The sequence below is a fragment of the Alligator mississippiensis genome, chromosome 13 (genome assembly GCF_030867095.1).
Source record: "Alligator mississippiensis isolate rAllMis1 chromosome 13, rAllMis1, whole genome shotgun sequence".
NCBI lineage: Eukaryota > Metazoa > Chordata > Crocodylia > Alligatoridae > Alligator > Alligator mississippiensis.
In genome coordinates, this window is record NC_081836.1 from 22453731 (window position 1) to 22478538 (window position 24808).

The 24808-nt window shown below is 46.8% G+C and overlaps 1 protein-coding gene across 3 annotated transcripts in view; it reads left to right on the top strand.

Annotated features, from left to right (window-relative positions):
- AXIN1 (axin 1) overlaps positions 1-24808 on the top strand; it is a 227398-nt gene that overhangs the window by 132140 nt on the left and 70450 nt on the right. The window lies entirely within an intron of this gene.

Sequence of the window (24808 nt, forward strand, 5' to 3'; positions counted from 1 at the left end):
TGAAATAGGATATAATATATATGTTCCTTGTTGCTGGGATTTGACTGTAGATACAGTTTTGAAAATAGCATGCTGGCTTTGTCTGTTGGCAGAGACCCTGGATTATTAGGTTCCATTTTTTGTGTAGGCATATCCCCTGTTAAGTAGCTGATACTTTGTATATTAGGCACAAGACCAATTTATTTTTCATTTTAGCTATGTCGATTTACCGGTTCATGTGCAGGCGCAGTGTTTTGGGAACATTTGTGACATAGTCAAACTCTGTATCAGCACAATGACTGGTAGGAATTTCTGTCACATTTTCTAATGGCAGCCAGCAACTATCAGGCCTACACTAAAGGTAGGTTTGTTAGACATCAATTGTTTTTGAGCTGTTTCCCCACAGGCATGAATCAAAGGGAGTAGAGGCAAGGCTTTGACCCACTGCTGTATTTTATTAATCTTGTCTTCTGAAGGGACCCAGTGTTGTCATGACAAACACAGTCCTTTTGGATGGCTGAGTTCCATGCTAAGGCAGGGTAGATTTGCACATTTAGGCTAAGTACAGACAGTCAAAAAGACCTAGGCTGAATCTATTCAATCTTCACATGTGCTAGGCTGTGTAGATTGAATCGATAGGCAAGTAAACAGGCGTTCACTTTTGATTTTAGAAATGGAGCTGCATGCTTGCAGTGGGCCAGGCTAGAAGTCAAGGGGCACTGGATTGCACCTCCCACCTCAGTTGGAGCAGACAGCTTGGGTCAACACTAGCCCACCTACCCTGCAAGGGAGGGGTTTGCGGGGGAGGTGCAAAGCATCCTGGGATGGTGGGGGACTGCAGGTTAACTTGAATCTGTAGGGGAATCTGGGACGGAAGTTCAATAAACTGATTTAACCTAAATTAGTTAAGTCTGATACTACATCCATCCAGTTTATCTTAAACTGGTTTCAGCCATTTTGCAAGTGGTTTATATGCACTGAACTTCTGTTGTGTTACAGATTTAAACTGGTTTCTGATTGTTTATACTTATTTATGTGTAATTTATGTTCCTAGTCTTATAAACTAACCAAAGTAGGTAGATATATATTAGGGGTGCACCAGTAAAGATTTTTTGGGTCGAAACCGGTGGCCAATTATTAACAAGCCATATCAGCCAATAGCAATCCGATTGCTGATATGCAAGCCTGGCAGCTTGGAGAGCAGCATCCGGATGGTAAGTCTGTTGGGGAAAGAGGTGTGGGAGGGGGAGTAGATCAAAGTCTCCACAGTGAGAGAGGGAGTGGGGCTGGGGTAGAGGTAGGCACTGCACAGCTGGGGCAGGCCAGAGCCACAAATGGCTCATCCAGGCAGCACGAGGAGGGAGGCATGGCTTTCACTGCTGTGTGCACAGGCATGGGGGGCACGTGCCCCTTGGATCTGTCCGCAGGGCAAGGGCAGGCTGCCACTGTGGGCTTGGGCTGGGGGTGACACTGAGCTCTTCCCAGTGGGGGGTTGGGCCAGGGCTGCACTTAGGGTAGGCAGCGGCAGCCCAGGGAGAGGGTTCCCCCATTCCCCCCACTTCCCAGTGCCTCCGCCGCCTGTCCCGAGCACAGCCCCGGCTCAACCTTACCCCACACTGGGAAGAACCCCAGCACCACCTCCATCCCCAGCCCACAGCACCAGCCTACCCTCACCCCAAACACATATCCAGGGGGCATGTTCCCCCCCATGCCTTCCCCAGGGGTGCACACAGCAGTGGGATCGCCCCCCACTGCACCTCCTGGACAAGCTGCTCACAGCTCTGTCCTGCCCCGACTGTGCGATCTGCACCCCCATGCCCCTTCCCTTCCCCACAACAGACTTACCTGCTGGACACTGCTCTCCACACTGCTGGGCTGCACTCCTGGCTGCGCGAATGCTGCAGCTGCACCCATGCACTCAGCATTTATTGATGACATTATTGGCCACATCAGCCAAAAAAAGCCATTGCCATTAATATCAATTTTCCTTTTATTGGTGCCGATACGATATGGACCGATATATTGGTGCACCTCTAATATATATATCTATTTTGGCATGTAGGTATATATACACGTGCATATCTATCTAGCTTAGTTAGTCTATAAGGTTCAAATCTACCCTGCCTTCTACTCAACTTCAGACTAACATGGCTAATCACAGCTTTCTAAAATAAGGGCCATGTAAACGTTTTCACACTTAGGTGTGATTTCTACATTCAGTGATGTGATTTCCAAGTTTAGTGATGTCTAGTTGCATAATAGCTCACAAGAATAAGGATGGCCCAGTAGCTGGGATACTAGCAGAGGACTTAGGAGATGTAGGCTCAAGTCCTTGCTCCTCTGCCATACATTGCCTGTGTAGCCCTGAGCAAGTCACTTAAGGTATGTCTGTACTGTTTCCCCAGTGCTTTCTGGCTGCTGCCAAGAAGCATAATCCTGACTGCCTACCCATTTTTATTTTTCATGTGCCAAACCCAGAAATAAGGCCCCTATAGCAGTTCTCCTGCCTTATTCCTGGATTTAGTGCATCTAGAACAGGAGCCAGTGGGTAGGACCATATTCCCCAACAGCAGCTTCAAGAGCAGCATGAAAGTAGTATAAATTTTCTTCTTAGTCTCTCTCTGCTTTGGTCCCCATGTGGCAAATGAGGGTAATAGGACTTTCCTATATCAAAATGTATCTGAGGATAAATGCATCAAAAACTGTGAAGCTGTCAAATAGCTACATAGGAAATAATTATGTGACATCAAAACATTTGATTGATGCTAGGCCATACTTATTCCTTTGCCCTGATTCTAGTCCCCAAATTATCACTGATGTTAAATGACATTTGCTATTATCTGGTGTCCGCATCTATATCATAACTACATGTCCTGAATTGTACCTTTTTCTTGCTAAATGTGCAGTCAGTAATTGTTGTCAGATAAAAACAGTGAATTGTCAAGTAACAATGATCTATTACAGTGGTTTTCAACCTGTGGTATGCTGACTATGTTCAATCGAAGATGACTATGTTCAATCAAAAGTGAATATCCACACTTACAATTCAAAGGGGTCTGCACCTCCTTTCAATAATTTTTAGGGGTCCACAAATGAAAAAAGCTTGAAAACCACTGATTTATTAGGTTACTAGTATCTCCTTCAGGCTATTTTTAATATGCAAACAGAATAGAGTGAAACAACTCTATTCAAAATAATTTGATTAAGCCATGATGAGTTCTCTGTGTAGAAGGATGATGGAAGTGTACTAAAAGAGACAGAGGTACTATAGAACTACTAATAACAGATCACTTGTGGAGACTGACAGTTTAAGCAGTTCAAAAGGGGATTGAATCATAGAAAAGTAGAACTTGAAGGGACCTTTGGAGATCATCTAGTCCAACTTCCTTCCTGAGTGAGGCAAGATCATCCGTATCCAAACCATTCCATACAAATCTCTAACTTATTACTAAAACTACACAGTGAATTATTTCACACAACTACAAGGCATATCGCCCTAACCTGCCACAGGTAAAGCAATGGAACAACAATCTTCTGCTGCATGGGTTGTTAAAACGTACTCAAGATATCTTAGGAAGAGGACTGTGCACCCTGCTATAGAGGAATGCCGGTGGCCTTTGATTCTTAAAGCAAAAGATACTAGCTTAATACAATCAAAAACAGTTTTTAAGTGGAAATATTGTAAAGGGAAGTTCTCTGACCAGCTTAACTTGGTGTCATTGTAAATACTAAAAGCTGCCAATCCTCCTTGAGGAAACAGATTTCATCCTATCTTTGGATATTATTAATGTTATTTTGAATTTGGTGCTTCAGCCAAATTAAAGCAGTTCTCCTCTGCAGTGAGGCGATCAGCTGATGAATTCATGACATGGTAAAAGGTGTTTAAAAACAGCTATGAGAACTACTCATTTATCATTATCCTCTCAGCTTTTAACATTACTTGTCCTCTGAGTGCTTGTCCTTATGCATTTTCCAGACACACTTGAGTGGAGGCTTTTTGCCTCAGCTGTACATGTGTCCACCTTTCCTTGCACTGCTCTAAGAACCTAAGGTGTACTGCATGCCTCACTCACTAGTTCCTCACAACCACCCAAGGCAATTTTTTTGCTATTCTTACAATCCTTTCTTATCCCTTTAATGTGTGTGGTTTGTTTTGTTTTGGTTTTGTTTTTTTTGGGGGGGGGGAGGGGAGGGAGCTCTTTAAAGTTTTTGTTTCTGTTTTAACTTGTTTATTCATTCCTGTCATTGAGGAGAGAGAAGGAGAGTTTTTGTTGGCCTCTGGACCCCTGGTTTTCTAGCTGGTGAAGGCTTCTTTTTCCCCAAAAAGACTATACCTCAATTTTCTGCATCCAGCATGACCACTTCAAGATCTCCAAGCCTTTATATATTTCTTCTTTTGGGATGGTGCTTTACCTAGCAATGTTGAATATGTTAAATTGTTTACTAGAGGCTCATAATCTAGGGAAGTGTTCAGTCTGTGAATTTTTCATTTCCCAAATGAGAAAGGAGAGAGAGATTGGGCTTTCAATTCGCCTGCTCAGTAAATCTCAATAAGTCTCCAGCCTTAGACCTTGGGCTGCAAGATCCAACCAGATGCAGAGATTCTAAGTGTGTGAGCTTCCTGCCCAGAATATCTGCAGCAGTGGCAATACTGTGAAGTCAGCCTTCAGTGAGACAAAGTACTAGGGGACAAAGAGAAAATTCCCCAAAGCAATCTCTTGAGAAAGAAGATGCTACTTGCTCCCCTCTTCACTGTTTGACCCCTGAGACTTTGGGTCATTGTGCTTTCTCACAAGCTTGGAAGCATCACAGGGGCACCAGAAGAGCTAACAGGGAGCATTTGACATTACCCTCTGCCATGCCAACAAGATGCCATCGATTAACTGTTTTTCTAGCACCATGTTCTTCGTAAGTGCTAGCTCCACTAAAACAAAGAACAGTTAACAGTGTCCTGCCTGCTAACATGGACTCTTGCTGTGATGCTACTCTACTTCATGGCACCAAGGTAACTTCCTTGTCCACTAGGAGCTGAAGTTGCCATTATTCTCTGTTACCCTACTAGCACTAGCCCCAGGTCCATCTGGGCTGTCAGCATTGGAGCCATCAGTGACATTTGAATGTTCTGTGCTGCTATCTTTGGACTCATCTGATCCAATTAACTATTAGTACTCTGACAAGTCACACTGGTATTTTCAGGCCATTTCCCTTGCATTCTCTTTGCTTTCCAATGTGAATCCAGTAATTCCTTTTGTGAGACAGCTTAGTCTGCAGGTTTCCCTTTGCAGGGGCTGTAGTATCCAGCCTGCCAGGTCCAGGACCTTTTTCTAGTTATGCCTGAGTGACTGTATTGACTGTGGGCATGACAGCCAGTTGGAGAGTTTAAAAAAAGATGATACGTCTTCATCAGTATCTCCAGCATCAGCCCCCACTCCTTTGTCATCAATTTCTTTGTCTACAGAATAGGAGGAATTATTAGAATCAAATACCCTAGAATCAAGCCTGCTAGAATTTGGTGACTGTAGCTGGATATCCTTCTCATTGCTGCATAAGGCAGTAGCCCCCAGAGTAGCAGAGGAAGACTTCAGTGACTTATCTCTGAGTCTAGTCAAAATATACCTACCTGCCATCTTGCCCAATACTCATCTGTGAAAGACAAAGTCATTTCTTTCCCTTTCACAGTTCTGAAATCTTCTTCAAGTTCTCTGGTGAGAAATTTGATTCATCAGTGGGATATGAACTTAGTTCTTAAAGTGCTTTTGGGCCTACCTTTTGAACCATATGAGAGCTTGTCCACTTTTTCACCCATCTAATAAAGGGAAGTGATTCTTCTGCTCTATTCAGCAGTGGTTGAGGCCTCACCTGGGGTACTGTGTCCAGTTTTGGGCTCCCGCCACTTGAAGGAGGAGGTGGACAGTTTGGAAGGAGTCCAGCACAGAGCAAAAAGTGATGAGGGGCCTGGGATGCAGGATTTATAAGGAAAGGCTAAAAGTACCAGGATTATTTAGTCTGCAAAAGAGAAGACTGAGTGAGGTTTTGATAACAGTCTTCAAATACATGAAGAGCGATTTATAGAGAGGATTGAAATGAGCTACCTAGAGAAGTTGGGGAATCTCCGTTCTTACACGTTTTCAAGAGCAGGTTAGACAAACACTTGGCTAGGATGGTTTAATTAGGGATGATTCTGCTTGAGCAGGCAGCTGGTCCCTAATGCGAATGAGGATGACTGTCAAAAAAAAAAAAAAAGGGAACAGAATTGGGGTGATGATGCATCCTTGCTTGATCCCTGTTTGAATGACAAATGGATCTGCCTTCAGTCCACTACAAAGAAGTTGCAGTCATCTGGTCATGGAAAAGCCTCAGGGCCTTGATGTGTTTTTCAGGGCAGCTGAGTCTCATCCGTACTTTCCACAAGGCTTCGTGATTGATTAAGTCAGTGGCCTTACTAAGCACAATGAAGGCCATATCCAGGTCCTGATGTTGTTCTCAACTCTTTTCTTGGATCTGGTTGGCAGTAAAAATCATGTCAATTACACTGCAAGATGATCTGAAGCTACACTGAGATTCTGGCAGGACTTCCTCAGCAAGAGGGAGAGAGGATGGTTCAGGAGGCTGTGGGTGAGAATTTTCCCTGCTGTGGAAAGGAGGGAACTACCTCAGTAGGTCCCACACAGAGAGATTTATCTCCTTTCTTGAAGACAGTCATAATCTGAGATCCTGGTTTTCTCTGTTTAAAAATAAAAAATTCTCTGATAAAAATCCCACATTCTCTAAAACCCCCTGAATCTGCATTTTTCCATGATTAAAATAAAAGAGTACTGTATATCGGTGTGACGTGCAGGTTCAGTGCTCCATCACTTTACGGGCTGGAGCAGGCAGCCAGCAGGTGGTTGATTTAGGGTGGCCATTTTAGAGTCCAGCTCTCAGGGCTGGGGAGGCAGTTTACTGCCTGCCACTGAGGGACTAACATCACCCAGCTGAACTACTGCTCCTGGAACAGCTCAGAGGTAAGGTTGGGGCTATGGGGAAGGAGGAGGCTCCGTGGTCCTGGGCATGACCTGAAACTGCACCCTGCCAGGGAAGGGTGGCCTGGTAAGACTCCTTGTGGTGAGGGAGTCCCCAAGAAATGCCAGGCCAGTTACCTCCCCAGTGAAAGGTGGGTAGGAGTGCCCCAGCCCCAACCATCTGGTGGGTTATTGGTGGGCATAGAGGGCCCAGGCATGCATACTAAGATGCACCTGAGCCCATACAGGTGTGAGACCCAGAAGCTGGAGCCAGACACTCTCACAGAGGAGTACCTGAGCATGCAGGGGTGTAAGACCCCAGCCGCAGTGTAGGGGCAGAAGTGTTAGCCCAAGAGTAGCTCAGTGAGGGGCGAAATCGGCCCAGAGTTTAGTTAATCACCCAGCCACCACTCGTATGAGGGTCGTGGGAGAGACCGAAAAGGCTGCGCCAGGGCTGGCTGAGGCGTGCACATTCAAGCCTGATGGCCCTGTGGGGTCACTCAAGGGTGAATGAGGCCCAGAGAGAGGCATGAGTGTAAGAGGCCAGGTGAGAGAGGGTGGAGTGGTAGAGGGCCCTGTGAGAGGGGGGTGGTATGTGTGTGGCCCTGTATAGGGTAGTATGCTAAGGCCTAACTATCAAGTTTGGCCTGGCCTTAAGCTGGAGATGTAACAAACCGTATGTCATCTGTGAGTCATGGGACATGTAAAGGGAAACTCGGAGCGTGTATTTATCTCCCTTGGACATCAGGGCCCTCGAAGGGCAGCCTCCCGCCTAATTAACAGCATAATTATTTAACAACAAGGCATGGTGGGCGAATGAGGCAGGTGGTTTGCCCATAGGAAAATGGAGCAGACCAGTACTGAAACTGGGCCTTGAGAGTTTGCCCCTTTTTGTCACAATCAGTATCAGGAACACAGTGTTTTATTGATAGATTTACAATTTTAAAGCAATTTGGAAGCCTACCAGTGCCTCAATCATTATAATAAAATACATTCTAAATAGCTATATATTGTGGTGTTTGATTTTGGTTTATTTACCATAGAAAATCAGAGCTCTCCCTGCCCCCTTTGCTCACCAGAATGCAGGTCCAGCTGTGGCTATTTCCAGAGCTGCCCCGTAGCACTGAGCAGCACTGATATGCCTGTACCCTGCTCCTACTCATGCCTTTGCCCCTTACTCCTAACCCAGAGCCCCCACAGCCCTGCCAGTGCCCCTCACTCCCTATCTTCAGTTCCTTCCTGCCCTCCACTCACTACCTCCCAGCAGCAATTCCCCCACTGCACCAAGCTATGGATCCAGCTGTGGCTGGTCCCACCTGCTGCTTTGTGGCTCTGAGCAGTGCTAGCCCCCATTGTTCTGCTCTCCGCACCTGTGCCCAGGTCCCAGCAGCCCCCATTCTCTTCCTGGGAAACCCTTGACTGGGGCTCAGGGACTGGGCTGGGCGTGCCTCTGGCTGGGCAAGTCCCTTCCCTTCCCTTCCAGGCCAGCCTGCCCCTTCCCAGGCTGCTTTAGCAGCCCATGGGGGATCCAAGCCTGGCTCTGGAGGCCACTGCTACCTGGGGCATCCCCACCCCCCACCATCTCTCTCTCTCTTACACAGCCCCGCCACCCATAGCCCATCACACACACACACAGACCCTGCTGCCCCCTTGCAACCTCCCCCACCGGCCCATCACAACCCACACGAGTGGTTCTTGGAACCAGGAGCCCCCCAGGGCTAGCAAGGCCCCAGGCCAAGCAGGGCAGCAAGTGGGCTAGCCATCCTGTCCTCCCCTTCCCTCCCCCACTGCACCCTGCAGCACAGTGAACCCCAAGTCACCACCTCCAGAGCTAGCCCCATCAGAGCTGCCAGCAGCCACTGCAGCTACAGGGCAGCGGGATGGCCTGCGGCAGTGCAGTGAGCAGTGGGGCAGTGGCCACCAGCACAGCAGACGGGAACTGCTCACCCCCAGTGCCCCACCTCAGCCCTGGGCACCACCCTGGCTGGACAGCGCCTTCTGCCCCAAGGGCACAGTGCACACTCCCTCCTGCACTGAGCTGCTGCCACTGCCACCCCAGCCAGGCAGCATCCCAGCCCAACTGGGATGATCCAGAGCAGAACGAGACAGCCCGCACCCACCCCAGCCTCGGCCCATAGTGAGTCACAGGGTGATTGCCACCCACACACTCCTGCCCTGCCGCCTGCCCACCCTGCCAGCTCTTCTTGCAGGCCCCAGCCACCTCTCCCCCCCCCCCCCCCCCCCCCCCCCGCCAGCAGCATAACCTTCACTCAACCCAAAGCCTCCCCACCCCCAGTCCTTCTGGACAGGGCCCCCAGCTGCCCTTAAACCCCTGGACCCACCCCCAAAAAGCCCTACTTACTCCAAAGGCCACAGGAGGGAAAGTTAATTTGGCTGATTCAGATTCTCAGGCCCTGCCTCCTCCGGACAGGGCTTAGGGTTTCCTGCACTTTGGCAAGTAGCTCCTGCAGACTGGAGCTCTGCCAACCTGCAGAGAGCTGTTTGCGAAAGGGGAAACCCATCTTTTCCCACCTCAAAGGGGGCAATGTGCTTTAAAGGGGAAAAATCCGTGTTTTTCTGCAGTAAACAGGAAACCTAGATCCCTGGTCATGATGTTAACATTCCCCAGGTCCCCAGGGATCTCCTCATTGTTCCAAATTCAAAGAATAACATTTGTGGAGTGTCAGTACCAATTTCTTGCTGGCAACCTTGAAAATTTCAACAACTGTGCCATTCGGTCCACTAGACTTGTTCTAGGTTTCCTGGATGGCATTCCAGACTTCTACAATAGGAGGTTTGGCAAGGGATCTCTTTCAGAGTGTTAGATGACAGATTTGATGGTAGCATCTGTCACAGTTAACTTGTGGTTCAGGAGTCCCTCAAAGCTCTTTCTGTCTAGTTTGGATAGATTCGATAGATTCATTGTAACCTTAACATTTTTAGGTAAGATGCTGGACAGTACTGTCTTTGGTCAATCATTGTCCCCTGGCCACTTCTGGATTAGTCATATGGCCTTGTCCCATATCTCTTTTACAAAGGCATATCACAAAAACAGGTATGTCTTGGTCTCTTCCTGTTCACCCGGCTTCCTTAGACACCAAAGGGTCGTCTAAAGGTACTGCACATGCTGAATCACCCAGACTAATAGAATCTGTCACATTGTGAGACAGTTCAGGTCAAAGTGATCTTCTACCATTGTCTTCTCGGTGATACCAATCCACACCTGCTTGGAGAGTTCATATGACCGATGTTGCACTGGTGCTAACACATCCCCTACCCTCACCTTCCTGATCATCTTTTTTGTGGTCCATTAAGACCCCCACTTCCATTTCCTTTAGCCTATACTTCATCAAAAAAGGCCTCCATCCTTCTGAACAAAGGTGGAGCACACCACACCTATGGGCATGAAACAGATCCCCTGTATATCTTCCGCTTCTGCAACATAGTTCCAGCGAAGCACCATGCAAAAAGCCTGATCTTCATCTCCCCAGCCACGCTACCTGGCAGCATGTGCTCACCGGCTTCACATAAACGAACAGTATACATCTAGTAGTTCTTATCCCCTGAGTTCTCTCATCTTGTACACTTTGGTCCAAGCTAGGCTTTTGCTTTTGGGCTTCCAGAGAAAGTATACAATGCTGTCTATAATCAACCTGCTTGCCTCCATGATTGTGGAAAGACCTGCCCCATGTGTAGTATTATAGAAAACTAAATTGCCTTCACGGCCCTCACTTGTCCATGAGCCCAGGATCTGCAGTACTCTAGCCAGCCGTTTGCCATGCCTTATCTCCTCTAAGTCCCACGTCAAAGGGTATTTGAAGTTCCTTCACCTCCATGCTGGTAACTGCCACCCCTAGCCCATTCATTCCATCACCATGCATGTCCCCTTTGTGCGGGCCGGGAGCGCTCCGGGCCCGTCTTTGCGCACGCGGGCTGTGGCCAGCAGCCCAGGCACGCGGGGTCGGAGAAGACCGGGGGCGAGCTAGAATTAGTCATGGACGCATAGTGGTTGATTTAAAGATTGTTTACTTACACCCAAAGATGGTCGTGGTGTAGGCTGGACAGTTTTCCAGGTACAGCTCCGCTTAAATCCTCGTTAGAGGACTACGACAAATTCATTCTTTCCCACTGAGTTGTTGAAGCTCCGTGGGTTCGGTAGTTTCTCGTACAGGAAGGGATACATCTAGGAATCTATTGGCGATGGGGAGAGGCCAGAGGCTGTTACAAATTCGTTCTCTCCAACAGAGTTGTTGAAGCTCCTTGGGTTCGTTTCAGGCCCCTGTTGCCTTTTAAGAAATATGTTGGGTCCATAAGAATCCACAGCGCTTAGAGATCTTCACACAAGGCAAAGGTTTCTCTCTCACTCCGATTTCTCTCCAACCGATTTCTCTCCAACTTGGGCGGAAACCACCCAAGCTCTTTATACGGCTAGCAAGCCACTTGCTAGCCGCCACGTGTGCATATTTTAGAACTAGCCAATAATGTGGCTCGAATTCTCATACAAATGGCGGGAACTCTTTGCACCGAGCATTTCTTAGATGCAAAAGAAATGCACCATGCAAAGAAAGCTACAAATTGGCGGGAAATTCTCCATTGCACCGGGGTTCTCTTCTGCAGCAGAAAACTCCACCGTGCAAAGAAGCTGCAATTTAGCAGGAAAATAATTTAGCAGTGCCGAAGCACACACAAAACAAAAATCACAACTTTGGGTTGTGACACCCTTCTTCTTGTTCAGGCATGTGCTCACTGTCTCTCTGTATTACCCCTGTGTGCCTTAACACTCTCTGCAGTAAGACTTTGTCCCTTACTACCATGTTAATGTTGTCCATAAGTAGCACACATTTTGCTTCCCTACCATCTCCCCCAGACACATGAACCTGCTGATAACTAGATTTCTCACTGCACCAGTAGTTCCACAGTGAACATAGTAGTGTCAGGGTCAAAGGGCCACCCCTGTTGCACTCCAGACTGAAGAGGGTACAGAGGATACTGCTCTTATCCCCCATATACAAACCCCAAATACAGCCTATAGAAATCCCATCGTTTGCCATACAGAAAACAAAAATGCCTGGGTTAACCTATCATAGGCCTTTTTAAGATTCTGATTCAACTTTGTAACTGCCATGTGCGTCTCTAGTGGCTATCAGTGAGTCTGTTACATGACATCCGGGTATGGCACGCATCTGATCTGGATTGATCATATCAGGCAACACTTGTCATTCACATTGCTAACATTTTGGCAAGCAGTTTAGGGTTAGTATGTAGCAACATGATCAAGTGCCAACGTGATCAGCAACATGACAAGTTTTTAATTTGGCCTTCTGCTCTTGTATAGGACAATCACTGTCCCCAGACTGAACTCCTCTCCCCTTCCTCCTGTTCTCAAGGTATTCTTGAAATGCTCTTGACTACATTGAACTCCACTAAGTCCCAAAAAGCCATATAAAACTCAAAGGGAAAGCCATCCCATCCCAGTGTTGTCATCTTTTAACTGTTCTTCAGGCTCTGAGTCACCTCCGTTCTGTCTTTCTCACTTAGCTTTCTAGCTCCTTTGTGAAATGATGACATTATCTATATTCACTCACTCTCTATAGAGCTTTTCATAAAATTTTTGGGCCTCCCACATTGCCCAAAGCAGCTAACTGCACATGAGGTCTTAATGTTTCACCAACCTCATTTAAAGGTTTTTAAACAAACTCGTTGCCCTACTGTCATTTTTGCCCAACCAGACTGGGGATCCCCAAGTCAGTGATTTTTATACCTGTCAGCCTTGGCTGTGGGGAATGTCACATTCTTCCAAACACAGTGTCTGCCCATTGCTTTGCCAGATAAGTCTCCTTTCCTTCTGCTTTCATCTGCATGGCTTGCCAAAAGCTCTCTATGGACACATCCAGATAAGCGTGCATGTGCCTCTTGCGGCTTCTCAAAGCAGTTTGAGACACTGCAAGAGGCACGCTGGGCACAAAAAAATGTTCCCCATGCTGCATATTTGCAAATTGTGGTATCAAAAAAAAACCTGCCGGGAAAAAAGCAGTATAGTGTACACTCCTGTAACATGCTCTAGCTGCCTTAGCATGCTGGGGCAAATAGGAGCAGGGCAAGGCTTCAGCAGTGACCCAGACCCAGGCGCCATCCTAGGTATGTAGGGATGTGGGGGTGGGGGGCATGAGTGGGTGTGGGAGGACTCCATGAGGGTGTGTGGCAGGGCTGGTCAGGAAGGGTGGGTCTCCTGCCCACCCCCTGCAGAGTGCACAGCCCCGCCACAGCAGCAGTGGCTGTTGGGTGCTCAGGGCCTGCTGCTGGCAGAGATCCTCCCTGCAGTGCAGAGAGCCCCTGCCGCCTCAGACCCAGCACTGACCGTGCCGTATGTCTCCGGCCTGGCTGAGGGTCGTGCGCCTTCAGGCAGCCCCAGGCCCACTCTGGCTGTCACCTGGCGTCCCAACACCACATGCAGGGGCCACATGTTGGGCCAGGCCGGGTCCTGCCTCCAAGTGTACCACGCACTGTAAGGCCAGGCCAGCTCCATGGAGGCAGGACCTGGCCTGGCCCAGCGCATGTCCCTTGCATGCAGTGCTAGGACTCTGAATGACAGCTAGAGTGGCCCGGTGCTGCCCAAAAGCACACAGCCCTGGGCTGGGCCCATGACATGTGGCACAGGTGGCACGGTCTGAGGCAGCTGGGGCCTGAGTGCCTGACGACTGTTGCTGCTGTAGGGTGGGCTGTGCACTGTGCAGAGGGTGGGTGCTGGACTCACCCCTCTCAAGTGGGGGCAGGCAGGAGCTGCGGGTCAGGAGTGAGGGGCACTGAGGGGGAGGGGGCAGGGGCAGGGAAGTGTTGCTCAGTGTTCCACATCCTGGTGAGCGAAGGGGGCAGGGGCATCTCTGATTTTTCTATATTAAAAAAACCAAAATCAAATGCCAAAGTGTATAGATATTTAGAATTTTTATTATGATGATAGTGGCACTGGTAGGATTCCAAATTACTTTAAAATTGTAATTATATCAATAAAACATTGCCCAACTGATCTCTTTTTATATAGTGGTGCTTTATTTTAATCACGGAAGAACATGGATTTTGGGTATTTTAATGAGATAATTTGGGTTCTTTTGTCAGAGAATTTGCAATTTTTAAAACGGAACACCGGGATCTCTGCTGGTGAGACAAGTGGCAAGACCCGGGTAGAGGAGCTTGCCCAGGGCCATCACTGGGGACCCAGCTGGAGAGCAGATGACGTGGCTGATCTGGCCATTTGGGGCCAGGAGGACACCTTTTGACAGTTCAAAGCAGCCCACTGCAACAAGCACATCTTCTGAGTGATAGCTGCCCAGATGGCAGGGCGGGGGTACCAGAAGACATGACAGCAGTGCTGCCCACAGGCCAACTGTGCAGACATGGCCCGCTGGCAGCTGGCCCAGAAGTGCAGGGGGCTCTGCTGCAGCACCTATACCACAGCACAGGAGGCCATACAGTCCCCGTCCAGGCCTGGCAGGAACGCAGCCATGAGGCTACATGCTGTCACAGGTGGCAGCAGGTCACAGCCAGGCAGCAGCCCCCACTGCCAGACTGCTGCAGTGGGTAGAGGGTGCAGGGGCCACTCTAGGTCAGGGCTGCTTCAGCACTCCATCTGGCACAAGGGGCTAGTGTCCCCAGATACCAGAATCTCTTGAGAGCAAGTATCCCCGAGCTGCTTGCCAGGGCAGAGTTTCTAGCTCCCCCTGACTGAAGATCTGGAAGCAGCTGAGCAGGGTCATTTTGTCCCAAGTGGCACAATTTGCCCCATACAAAAGTGCATGTTCAGGCAAAGGCACAAATCTCCAGCAAAATTTGTGCTGCTGCTATTTAAGCTGCTGCAAGTACATGTGCCTGCACGTGTGGATGCGCTCTATATCTGCTTCCTTGAGGAACTGTTCCAACCAGAAGGCCTGGGTTTCAAACACGTATACAGGATGTTCAGGGCTTTGGAGGGACAACACTACAGGGCCCAATGACGTGCACTCCACAGCCAGGGATGGCTCCTCCCACATTTGTTGGACCTCCTCTTCCCCAGTTTTTTCCTTCCCTTTTTTCCTCACCTCATCATTGTCCACTTCTGTTTTGCATTTGCTTCTATCCCTCTGCCACTCCATTCCCCCTTCTGCCCCTTTCAGAGCCTCAGCTGTGACCTGTGCCTCTTCAGCTCTCTTCAGTGGAGCCAACTCCTCAGTGCCTTTGGTGTTCTCCTCGTCCTCGTCTTCTTCCTGGATTCCCCCGGGAATAAATGGCAGTGCCTCCTCCTTTTATTTTGTCTTTTATGTTTTTCCCTCTTCTCTGGAGCCTCTTTCCCTCCCCCCAAGGTTCTTTGGTTCCTTCTCCACATTTCCTCCTGTTTTCTTGGCTCTTCCTCCTGTTCTTGGGACTCTCCCTCTGACTCCTTTGACTCTTCTTCCAGCCATTTGTGTTCTCCCTCTGGCTCCACAGGCTGTGCTTCCAGCTCCTTTTGGTTCGGTTGGGATAGGAGTGGGGGCACAACCTGAAAATGAGCTCCTCCTCTCCATACACGTCACATCACCAGCCTTCCTGACACTGTTGTTGTTTGGCCTTTCTACCTACACACTGCACTCATATTAAAGGGGCAGGGCATTGCCAAGTGGCCATTCCCCACATTTACAGCATAACTTTCATTGGCCAAGATACATAAAAAAACCTCAAGGTTCTGTGCCCCGCACAAGCTCTCAGGATTAGAGCACAAGATAACATGAGCTCACCAGGCTCTGATCTACATCCCATCCTCATCATGCACCTTACTAACGGATCCTACTTTCTCACAGTACCTCTGTAACCAAGTCCTCACAACCTTTCCTGAGTATTGAAAGCAGCTCCAAAGTCAAAGCAATCCAACTATGGATCACTTCTGTATGCTTCCTACCACTCTGCAAAGCCCCTTCAATTAAGAAATTCCCAAAAGCTCAACTCCCAGTTCAGTCCAAACCTGGATTGGGAGCTCAATCAAAGCCTTCATCCAGGTAAGCCAGTAGATGCTTCTGGATTGCTTGCCTGCTGAAATCTAGTCATCTCATAGTCATTTTTTCAGTGCAGTTGCCTGCTTCCACTCCTAAATTCATCTTTTATGCTCACTCTAACAAGGTATCTTTGTTCTCCATCCACCATTCCACCCATTGTCTCTGCCTCTCTCCAGAGGGAGAAGTACAGGTTAGATAGTTGCTCCTGCAGTTTCTGTTTCTTCCTTCCTTTGCCTACTTTGCCACAATGGCTCCTGGGCCTCAACAGACCTTCAGACAGAAGTATTGGCTGACCTGTAGTCTGCTGCCACAGGTGAACCTAAGTGGGGATGCTACTACCCCTGTAGCCATTAAGAGGCCCTAACAGTGGCCAACTGATTCAGCCAGGGTGGGGTTGCCCGAATCCCTGGCAGGTTTGTTCAGATGAGCAAGTAGTCCAGACTGGGCTGCCTGTTAGGGCCTCTGCACCTTTCTGAACTCATTTCACAGAACTCCAGTTACTACAGGGTAAGGAACTTTTGTTTTAGTAAGAGTGATACGGATTGATATAAGGGAACTGCCTGTCTTGCTTTCCACTAACAGGATACACCACAGGAAAAAAAAGTTACAAAACTTTCCCAGTGATCAATTTTGCAGTAGGGTTAGATCAGTATTATTAGTGCATGAGCTATAACAAGAAAATAACAGCAGCTTTGTTAGAATATTTAATCTCTTGCACCCCAGGATATTTGGATTCAGCTCACTCGGGAAGCTTTGGTGGCAAACAGGGTTCTTGTGGACCTGAAAGAGGTACTTGCTGTGACTGTAAAAGTTGTGAATTCTATTAAAAGTGAGCCTAATAGATGCCTCCCTGACATAAATACGTGGATGTTTGGCATTGGTCATTCCTTTTTCACTCCCTTTTCACCGTTGCCTTTTCACACAGCAGAGTTTTGGATCAAATGTTTGAGTTCAGAGAGGAGGAAAAGATTTTTCTGACAGTGTTTGTCTGCCCTTTTTCAGTGCAGTACTGATCAGCATTGGTTTACTCTGAACACTGCTCTCTAGCATATTGCTTATTGCTTGTGTTTTAAGTCCACAGAAGATGTCTTACATACTCAGGCCAGAAAAGGTTGAAGGACTGGTAACCGAGATGGTCAGTTTGCATATTTCCTTTCTTGACATCTCAGTCTCTGACAGCACCTCATTACCAGTTGAAGGCAAATCTGAAACAAGCAGTGACTTTATTGACCAATTATTCTCTCAGAAGACAGATGCAAGAATTCTTTTCAGTATTCTTAGACTCTTTGATTGCTTCTTTTAATTCTGATGGTGTAGCAGGACTGCAACCTCTAACCACCAGTATATTTGTTACAAAACATATATTTTTTATGACCTTAACTATTTTCTGGAGTTCACTCTTAGACCTTCTAGTTTCCATATTATTTTCCATTATTTGTTCCATCCACTGGCTGAGTTCTTTGTGACTGAATAGTTTCTTACTATCTAACAATCCAGGGTTTTCTTAACTTCCCAATTCCCTCATACCAATTGTGTATATCCCCTTTTGTGACACTATGCCGAGTCTCAGGATTGCCATCAGGACCTGATATTTGCTCCATCTTGCTTTAGTTACTGGTGCAATCTGTATGGTTCATTTTAAATAAACTGCCACGACCACAAGGTTTAACATGTTTTCATTCAGTGAGTGTTTTTGGGCACATGGATTTCTAGCCCCAAATTTTAAACTACGGAGACTAAGTTTTGACCTTTAGCTTTATAAATATTCAATATAGATTCAACATTTACTCTTTATTACCTTGTCTCAAAGCCTGTTTGATTTCATTTAATTTATATAGAATTACTGAAGCTCTATATACCTCCTGAGTGTCAAAGGAATTTCTGAAAAATTGCTAGAGGCAGCAAAAAATGAAGCCCAGCTAAATACAGTCTCAGAAAAGGGGCTCCAGGTACTTGACATGTATTAGTACTTTTGTCCTCTGCTAAATAAAATTCAGTGATAAAATAATCTCTCTTATTGACAATTGAGTATTTCCATGTATGCAATGTAGAGGATTAGTCACATTAACCAATCAAGAAATCCAACCTCCTCTTGAAGGGAATATTTAAACTGGGTATCGTTCTTAGTTACAAATCTCTACAGCTATGGATCACAGCAGAATATTTCTGGGCAATGAGAATGCAAACATAGGATGATCCAAGAGAGATGAAGTTTTGGTGAAGCTTACTGTAACAGCAAGCTCAAAGCAACATATGGTATAGGAAGACAAGACCTGATACAAAAGAAGCAAACATGTCCATGGGGGAGTTAAATACATGCATGTAAAATATCTGGTTGATTACTTAGGCTTCAGCATTTTGAATTTGTCACCAACTTGTTTTTTAGGTTTAATAATCTACAAGTCACAGAAGACAATTTTTTTGAAAGTCTATCAGTATACTTTTCTGTACAAACTGCATGTACAACCCAGTTATAGAAAACTGCCAGCAGAAAAACAGTATAATTTTATTAGGAGTAGCCTTCTTTATAAAACAGGATTTTCAGAAATGCTTACCTCACTTAAATGCTTTTGAAAATCTTGCCTGTGGTACCTAGACACAAATGCTTTTGCTGCATTAACAGTCTTTTAATAGGATGTCATTGCAAAAATTATTAAACATTCTTGCAATGTGTTTAAATAAAACAAATATTTTCAGTCTTGTTGTTTAAGGAGTTTATTTTTTAAGTAAGTTTAAAACCATAGCTCCTGAATGAATGCAACACCATTCCTTTGTCACGTGAATCCCCATCCTCAGAGGCAAGAGAACTTTGGTCTTTTCTATGAAAAGTGTTCTTAAAATCTGAACAGCAGTTATGTTGTTTTCACTGTTTTATGTGTAGAGTAGGTTCAAAGAAGCAATTGTGCAAACATCATAGCTAGCAAGAGATTTGGCAATAGACATCTACAATAGAAGCAGAGATTCTCACCCACTGATTTCTCTTGCACTTGCCCTTCAAACTGTTCTGAATTGCCTCAGGGTTTGAAATGGCATTGATTTCTGATATGAGCACATTTTTCACCTAGATAATCACAAGATCCTTAGTTTTGTGTGCCATGTTTAGCAAAGTCTTCATAGCCCAAAAAGTTCGATCCTTAAAGAGGCTATACCTGTCTTCCAGGATTTTCTGCCCATCCTCAGTAATGGATTTGACTCCCTCTTATAAAGGCATACAAGCAAAGGACCCATAGGAACAAAGGGATCATAAAAGTTAACCCAGGAATGGGATAAGAATCCATAGTCTCTGTTTAAACCATACTTGACACAGTCCAGTTTGTGGATGAATTCTTTTTCCACAATTTCCCATTCAGACTGGTTTTTAAAATTTTTCTGCCTGAGAACAGCAATCCTGAGGTGTGTCCAGGCAACAGAGTGTCCAGGGAGGCTGAAGTGTTCTGCCACAGTCTTTTGTGTCTTTTTCCAGCTGATGTTAGACTGGTGTTTGTTCATTCTTATATAGAGAGATGGCCCTGTTTGTCTGATCTAGACAGCAGATGGGCATTTTAAGCAGGTGATGGAATATATAATGTTGGTAGAGCTGCAGGTGAATTAACCTTGGATGTTGTACTCCTTGTTTTTTGGTCCAGTGATGTTGTGGTCTGTACTGATCTGGAGGTGCAGCAGGCATTTGGGTCCATTGCAAGGCCTGGTGCCTTGGTGAGATGGTAGTAATTTAATCTGCTTGAAAGAGACCATCTGAGATTGTGGGACTGCCTAAAACAGACAGGTTTGTCCCCAATGGCTACCTTGAGGTGGTCATCCTTTTCTAGGAGGGGTTGGAGGTCATTAATGATGTGTCTTAGATGCTCAATTTGGTGGTTGTAGGTGACAACCAGAAGGATTCTGTTGCCTTTGTCCCAGGGTTGGTATTGCAGCAGGTTAGAGCAAAGTCTGAATGTGGCTTTGTTGATTTAAGTGGCTGCTGTTTTGGGATTGTATTGTAATTGTAGGAATCCCTCCTCTAGATCCTTACAGTGTTCATCCTGATCATTGGGATCAGAAGAGATTCATAGATTCATAGATTGTAAGGCCGGAAGGAACCTTGGAAGATCATTGGGTCCAGCCCCCTGCACCAAACAGGAAAGATAACTGGGGGGTCAGGTGACCCCAGCAAGGTGACTCTCTAGTCTCCTCTTGAAGATTTCCAGGGTAAATGATTGCACCACCTCTGGAGGGAGCTTATTCCACAGTCTGGACACCCTGACTGTGAAGAAGTTTCCCTAATGTTGAGCCTGAATCAGTCTTCCAGGAATTTGTGGTCATTACTCCTAGTTTGCCCCTCAGGTGCCCTGATGAACAGTTGCTCACCGAGCCCTTGATACACTCCCCTAGTGTAGTGGTAAGCTGCTACCAGTTCCCCTCTCAGCCTTCTTTTCTTCAGGCTGAAGAATCCCAGATCCCTCAGCCTTTTCTCATATGGCTTGCCTTGTAAGACTCCGATCATACAGGTAGCTATTTGGACTCTCTCAAGCTTGTCCATGTCCTTGTTAAAGTGTGGTGCCCAGAACTGGATGCAGTACTTCAGCTATGGTCTCACCAGTGCTGAGTAGAGCAGAAGAATCACCTCCTTGTTTTTGCTGGAGATGCATTGATTGATGCATGCCAGAGTATTATTAGCCCTACTGGCTACAACATCGCATTGCCAGCTCATATTCATACTATGATCTATTATTACTCCCAGGTCCCTTTCATTTGTGGTGCTAGTCAGTTTGGTGCTGCCAAGCACCTGTAGGTGTCTTGGGGTTCGCTCATCCTGAGGTGGAGCACTTTACATTTCTCGACGTTGACCTACAAACTCAGTTGAGTTTGCACTGGCATGCTGAGTACTATTTTGTCTTGCTTGCCCCTGACACCTCTTCTCTAGCTCATCATTGACCCTCTCCATTTTGAAATGACATAGGCTCTGCTTCACAGCAGCTTTCCACTTGCAGCTGTTTGAAGCGATTGACTCCCAGTGTTGGCCACTGATGTGCAGTGCACAAAAGTTTTTCTTGTAGACATCAGCAAAACCGAGTTTGGGCAGTCCAAGTTCACATTTGCCAGTGGCCAGCTCACTGTAGAGTATGTCCTTGGGGTTTCAGCCATCACTCATATGATTCACATGTCTTAACCAAGGGAGCTGTCTCTTTCTCAGGAGCATGAACATACTGGGTATCTTGGCCCAGAATAGCAAAGTTAGAGAATGTGTCATGCCATGTTAAGCCCAGGTTACGGAGGAGACATTGAAGATAGAAACTCTTCAGTTTTCTTTATTTCTTAGCATAGGGAGTCCATGTTTTGCTGCCATACAATAGAGACCTAAGTGGTCATGCGCTGTAGACAGACATCTGGGGACAAACATCCCTGGGGATCTTCAAAAGGAGGCTAGACAATCACCTAGCTGGGGTTGTTTGACCCCAGCATTCTTTCCTGCCCATGGCAGGGGGTTGGACTTGATGACCTGCTTAGGTCCCTTCTGACCCTACCAACTATGAAACTATGAAACTTCATCAGATTCCGATCCACTCAACTTGCTAGCCTGTCTAGGTCCACCTGTATGTGTAGCCTATCTTAAAGTGTGACCACGCTTCCCCATAACTTGGTGTCGTCCTTGAACTTGGCCAGTGAGCTCTTCACCCCCACATCCAAATTGTTAATAAAGATGTTGAAAAGTATTGGACCAAGCACTGACCCCTGCAGAACACCACTGCCCACTTCTCACCAGGATGACACAGATCTGTTCAATACAACTCTCTGGGTCTTATCCTGCAGCCAGTTTCTCATCTGCCTGACTATCTCGGAGTTAAGCCCACAATTCTCCAATTTTCTCACAAGGACATCATGGGATACTAGATCAAAGGCCTTTTGGAAGTCAAGGTGTACAATGTTAACCTGCTCTCTCGTGTCCAGGTAGCAAGTTATCTGGTCATAGGAGATGAGGTTGGTAAGGCAAGATCTGCCTGCGACAAAGCCATGCTGGCTGTCATTCAGAATCTTACCTTCTGCAGAATTATCGCAGATAGACTCCTCAGTGAACTTTTCTAGGATTTTCCCTAGGATGGAACTTAGGCTGATTGGCCTATAGTTACCCGTGTCTTCCCTCCTGCCCTTCTTGTGGATGAGCACAACATTGGCCCTCTTCTAGTCCTCAGGGACTTCTCCAGAGCGCCATGAGTGGTGGAAGAGTTTCGCCAGGGGTTCCACAATAACTTCAACCAGCTCCTTCATCTTCCGGTCCTGCTGACTGGTATATGTCTTAATTTTATTATTGGTCATACACCAATTCTTCAGCAATAGTAGGAAGGCAGTTGTTCCTACTGTGCTCATCCTGTACTTTACCTCTGTCGTTTACCTGTACTTTACCTGTGTTGTTTTCCCTTTGGTCCAGTGAAAGACTGACGCAAAGTAGTCATTCAGGAGTTCAGCTTTCTCCTGGGTACCAGTAACCACCTCTCCTGAGTTGTTGAGCAATGGCCCCACACTCCCATTTGTTTTCCTCCTGTTCCCTATGTACCTAAAGAAGGACTTCTTGTTGTCCTTGATTCCTGTTGCTAATTTAACTTTGGTCACCGCTTTAGCCTTTCTTATGTTTCCTGCAAATGCAGGCCGTCGTGGAATAGTCCTCCTTGGGGCCCGCCCCGAGATTCCATTGTTTATAAGCCTCTTTCTTCTTTCTTAAGAGGACTGTGGATCCAGAGCTTGGCTGTAAATGATGAAACTAGTTGTGTGATTATGGTGAAAGCTGGTGAGTAAAGACAGCTGTTGTGGTCAATAGGTTTCTGATACAATGTGGTGGCAATGTGCCCGTTGCAAACCTTCACTGTAGTGTCTAGGAAATAAATCTGCTGGGTGGAATATCTAGAGTTAGTCTGATGGAGGGGTAGAAGTTGTTACAGTCTTGGTGAAATTTCTCTGGAGTTTCCTTCCCATGTCTCCATATCATGATAATGTTACCAATGTACCTGAGGTATACCAGGGGATGAGAGGGCAGCTGCAGAGAAAACAAACTTCAAGATCTGTCACAAATATACTGGCATATTGAGGGGGCATATATATATCCATGGCAGTGCCACTTGTTGGTAGGTATAGGGGTCTCTATATCTGAAATAGTTATGTATGAGGACAAAGCAAGAGAACATGATGGACACAAAACCAGTGTCCTTATTGGGGATACTGTTCTTTATGGATCATAATCCTCATGGGGGTGTTGGCGTACAGAGATGTGATATTCATGGTAGCTAATTTAGTGTTTGCTGGATGTTTGTCATTGGGGACCAGTTTCTTTAAGAAGCCTGTGGTGTCTTTCAAATAGCTGGCGGCTTCCTCCATGATGGTGGCAGTGCCAGAGGCAGTGGCTGTCTTGGGTTGCCAAGGGTGTAGATTTTCTTGGGTAATAAGTAGAAGTTGTCTGCCTGGGTTCCTGGGAGATGGAAGTAGTAATCCTCCCCTGTGCTTCCACAGTTAGCTTCTTAAGACTTTATTTAGTTCTTTCTGGTGTTGTGTTGTGTTGTGTTGTGTTGTGTTGTGTTGTGTTGTGTTGTGTTGTGGGATCCTCTGTCAGGAGTTGTCTGTGTCAGTCATTTGGTTTGTAAGGTCATATTTCTATCAAGCAAAAGGGCTAGCTCAGTGGTGCTCTGCCTTTTGGCCTTGCAGGCCAGAATATAGAATCATAGAAAATTAGGCTCAGAAGGGACCTCAGGAAGCCATCTAGCAGGACTCAAAGTAGGACTACCCTGGCTATATCATCGCAGCTGTGGCTCTGTCTAGCTGGGTCTTCAAAACCTCCAAAGATCAAGGTTCCACAACCTCTCTGGATACCCTGTTCTGGTTCTTTACTACCTTCCTTGTGAGAAAGACTTTCCTAATATCTAGTCTAAACTTCCCTTGCTGCAACATGAGACCATTGCTCCTTGTTCTGTTATCTGCCACCACGAAGAACAGCGTAGCTCAGGCTTGTCCAACATATGGCCCACGGGCCGCCATGCGGCCCACCAAGCCGTTTTCTGTCACCTGCGGTGCTGCGACAGGAAACGAAAGTAAACACTGTTTACTTTTGTTCCCACCCCTTGTCCCTCCCCCAACCCCACAGCAGCTTCCTAATGGCTGCTGAAGGGCTGGGGAAGGGACAAGGTTCCCATACACACCGCGTCAGCTTGACGTTGCCGACGCAGCATGTGTGGGAAGAGGAGTAGCCATGTGCCACTCGGGACAGGATGAGCCCAGCCAGAGCAGCAGGGGCTCAGCTGCACTTTCCCCCTACCTGCGCTGGCCAGTCCTGAGTGACACACAGCTCCCCCGCTGCCTCTGCTGGCTGGTGCCGACCTGGGCGGATGTGGCTTCACCAGTGAAGAATAGAGGGAAATAATCATTTCCCTCAATCTGCTGGCAGCACTCCTACTAATGCAGGCCAGAATGCCGTTAGCCTTGTGACAACAAGGGCATACTGCTGGCTCATATTCAGCTTATTGTCCACCCCCAGGTCCTTTTCTGCAGGACCAGCCCTTAGGTAGCACTCCACTTTGTACCAGCTACCAACTTGACAACTGAGCCATTGATTTCTACCCTTTGAGCCTGATGATTCAGCCAGTTTTCTGTGCACCTTATATTCATCCAACCCATACTTCCTTAGCTTACTTGTGAGAATGTAGTGGGAGATGATATCAAAAGTCAAGGTATATCATGTCCACAGTGCCATTCACCTCATCATAGAAGGCAATCAGGTTGGTCAGGCGTGACTTGCCCCTGGTGAATCCATGCTGACTGTTCCTTATCACTTTCTTCTCCAAGTGTTTAGAAATGGATTCCTTGAGG